Source organism: Malania oleifera, chromosome 13 (genome assembly GCF_029873635.1).
Source record: "Malania oleifera isolate guangnan ecotype guangnan chromosome 13, ASM2987363v1, whole genome shotgun sequence".
In the NCBI taxonomy this organism is placed as follows: Eukaryota; Viridiplantae; Streptophyta; class Magnoliopsida; order Santalales; family Ximeniaceae; genus Malania; species Malania oleifera.
The window spans coordinates 2260543-2264593 of record NC_080429.1 but is presented as its reverse complement, the minus strand read 5'-3'; the positions used below and the strand labels follow the sequence as shown (position 1 = coordinate 2264593).

The following is a 4051-nucleotide window of genomic DNA, read 5'->3' as shown; positions in this document are numbered from 1 at the left end:
GACTAAGAATCAATAGGGCATGAATCTCATTATCAAACGTTATCCCGACTGAGGCGAGTTGATCCGATAACTCGTTGAAATTATTTAAATGCATGCTGAAACTTTCACCTGCAGACATGCTCATAGTAAATAGTTTTTTTCATGAGATGTATCTTATTTGCGACCGAAGGCTGCTTGTACATATTAGAGAGCGTATCCATCAGAGACTTGGTGAATGATATATGTTTGATATTGAACACCACAGACTTTGACAACGTCATTTTGATGGCTCTAAGAGATTTTAGATCAAGCAACTCCCACTCGTCCTCGTTTATAGATGCTGGCTTACCCTTCAATGGTAAGTGCAATTCCTTCCCAAACAAATAATCTTCTATCTGCATCTTCCAGAAACCGAAATTGTTGCCATTGAACATTTCGATTTTTTAGCTCTTTTCATTTGACATCTCGATTTGCTAATCTAGAGATGGAATTACCTCAAATGGATATCACGGTTGGATCCAGAATGGTAGAAAACCTTAGAAATGATTCAAGTCGTTCGAAAAATGGACCCAAAACGACTCCGAAAAGCTCAGTCATAGTTATGATTGAACCTAGTCAAACTAGTCAACTATGTTGACGTGGCACGCTGACATGGCAGAATACTGACGTGGCAGTGGGGCCCACCCTCTTATGTGGCACTGGGACCCACCTACTAACGTGGCGAGTGACGTGGCGCTGCAGATGTGCTTGGGTTCGGATCGGTTCGGGTTGGATATAGATCCAGGTTGGTGCGGGTTGGTCTAGTATGTGTGAGTCATCGGGTCGGGTTGAGGCGGTCCGGGCAAGAAAGACGCATGGCAACACTTGGGGCGAGTGAGCAGTAGGTCACTGGCGTGTGACCGGCGCATGGCAGAGCATCCTGCTTCGACGAGGCACGTGGTGGCGCGTGAGGCTTTGTCTGGGCTCCTTTCGAGCTCCAGTTTGCACGGTTCTCTTCGTCTCGGTGAGCTGAAGGTGATGGTGGCCTCAAAACTCAATTTCAAGCCACTAGACAGAGCTCTGATTTCGAGATCACTTTCAATTTGGCTTTTCTGCTCCAATCGGACTCTGATACCACTTGTTAGGACCTTGTGAGCAACTAGAAAGATATGACACCTTAAATTTAACGTGATTCGGTCAATATCGACATACGTCCATGGAGCACACCACAAATTCACTATTCACCAGAAAAATACAACTCTCTCACTCTCTTCCTCCTCTTGTACATATTACATTCCTCAGCTCTCTATTTATAGGGCTGATATTTAAATCTTAATTAAATACATTAAATTACAAATGGGAGATTTCATCTATCAAGATAAAATCAAGATAAATGGACATAAATGCAAATCGCATTCCAACTCTTCACGCGTCTCCAGCTTCTGGCTCGCCTGTCTCCAACTACAACAAGCATTGTATTTGTTTGTACTTTTCTAATGTATTCCCCCCTTTTTTGTTGTTTTTTTCTCTGTTGTATTATTTTTTTATTTGTATTTTTTATGAGTTGTAAATAATAATAATAATAATAATAATAATAATAATAATAATAATAAGAGTATTTTCTTTTGTTATATTTGGTCTCTCAACAAAATGGGGTGTCTACACCGGTGAAGCGAATGAGTTTTTGGTAGCCATGTCTCAAGGTCTTCTTCCTCAAATTGGGTCTCTCTCCAAAAAAACTACAGCAGAAGATTGAAAGAAATAGCTACTCTAAACTACTCCTTCCTGGTCGTCTCCGGAGACATCGAGATTAAGGCTCCCTGCCGGTCGCCCCCTTCCTTCAAGACCTAGCAAGAAGAACTGGACTGCATCAAATGGATACACTCCGATTTGGGTCTTCTCCATTGATTCATGTTTTGCACTTTAATGGATTGAAATTATTTGCCCAAAGTTGAAGTTTGTTTGTTTTATTTTTATAATTTGCTTTAAATATTTTATTTTTAGTTCTATTATTTTTTGCGTGGGCAGATTAATTGAATAGTTAATTTAAATTTTAATAACAAAATTAAAAGTAAAAGACATTAATCTCTCTTAAGGTTTGATTAAAATACAATAATCTCCCATGGGATTTCAAAAATTTCAGAAATCTCCTCTGAGGTTTTAAAAAGTTTAGGGACCTTCTCGAGATTTGTCAAAAAAACATAAACTTTCTTTTGTATTTTGCAAATATATCAATTTTTTAGGGAAAACCTATATATATATTTTTTTATAAATCTCAAGAAAGGTTTGTGGTACAATGAGGTTTTTGTCTTCTTGTCAAATCTTAGAGAGATGAGTGTCTTTAATTATATTAGTTAAGTTTCAATCAATAACAACTTGGAACAAGATAATTTTTAATATTATTTTAAAAATTATTTCATCTACAATCAATTTTGTTATTTATATTTCCCAAAATTGCGTTGACATTTTTTTTTTTCAATTAGAATTCATATTCATGCTTAAAAATTTAAATCAATACAATTAGTACATTTGCAAGATGCTTCTTAATATTTTTTTTAATAGGATAATATTTATTAGCACAATTGAAAGTTTTTTTTGTTTTTTTTTTAGAATTTAAAATTATTTTCTTAATTATTTCCTATATCTCATTTCAATAACACACAGCCTAAGGTAGTTAATCGACACACTTTTCCACAAAACACATCATTCAATTCATCATCTCATTTCACACTTATTTCGGTAAACAAATAATCTAATAACAGATAATTCGAAAATACAGTTTAACATAATTTAACATAATCAAAGGTACAGTCATCTCTATATTACAATTTAACCAAATATATAGTTTTTCAACAAAAACAGAGATGATACCTAAAACTCTCGATTTTTCCAAAACTGTAAGCACGAAAATCCTGTAATTTCACCTGATAGATTCTTCCAAATAAGTAATCAAAACATTGGCAGAATCGTAAATCATAGTTTTATCCATTTAGATTACAAAAATAACTGATATAAATAGAAATCTCTTACCTTTCCCCTAAAATCGAAACACGAACTATAGAGTTCCTAAACAGCGAACCAAGTTCCCAAAACCTAAAAAATGAAGAACACAGCTTTAATATAATCCTACCTACTATAAATCTACCGAACCAAAAACGAAATCGGACCCTCACCTCGATTTTGGATCAAAACCCAAAAATTCTCGAAATGAAATTCCGATTCGCTATAATCGTAGAGATTCTCCTCCTGATCCACATGGTAACATCGGATCGTTGATTCAGGTAACATATAGTCCGAATCTTAGCGAGAGAGAGAGAGAGAGAGAGAGTCGGTTCGAGCTCTAGAGAGAGGGAGAGAGGATTTTGGTTTCTTAGCAATTAAGAAATGAGAAATGATATTTATAAACCCCTTGAATCAGTCAGCCTCATCAACGAGACAATGTCCTTGTCGACGAGCATAAGAAGGGAGTTCGTCGACGACAGAGTGACCTCGTCGACGAACCTGAGATTTTCGAATTCCCAAAATCTTTCGGTGTTCACTCATCAACGAACCTCTGAATTTCATCGCCAAGCTAGAAGGGACTTTGTTGACGAAAGAAGCCCCGTCGACGAGCCCTGCCGATTTTTCCTTTTTAAATTTCCTTCCATTTTCTTATTTATTTAATCCATATTTCTTGGGTCGGGATAGAATTCCTCTGACAAATGCCTTTACTTCCTAATAATATCTCTTTGATTGTTCTCTCATATTCTTTTTGATGTTATCTCTGATCATTTTCTGACTATTTCTCTTACTTCCTATTGCTCTTTACTGTGAATTTTCTCCTCTCTTTGTATCTGTATCCGTATCCCTCTGTTTCTCTCTGTGAATCTCAATTTATAGGTCTAGGAATGCATTTAATTTTCAACCACTAACCCTATATATTAATTGCTAAAGTCCCACCTGTCAATTTAATTTTCAACCACTAACACTACATGCAGACGTGCATGTAGTGTTCCAAGACTTTTGTATCATCCTCCTATTTGCATTCATTTATGTTTTGATGTATTGTTTGTACTTTTATGATGTATTCCCCCCTTTTTGTTGTATTTTTCTC

At 35.9% G+C, this 4051-nt stretch overlaps 1 long non-coding RNA gene across 1 annotated transcript; it reads right to left on the bottom strand.

Moving 5' to 3' along the window:
- Positions 1-2645: 2645 nt before the first annotated feature.
- LOC131145651 (uncharacterized) lies at positions 2646-3806 on the bottom strand. Its single transcript, XR_009134186.1, has 2 exons — positions 3132-3806; positions 2646-3051 (listed from the first exon to the last, which is right to left on the bottom strand). It is a non-coding gene; the product is annotated as an uncharacterized LOC131145651 (long non-coding RNA).
- Positions 3807-4051: the final 245 nt, after the last annotated feature.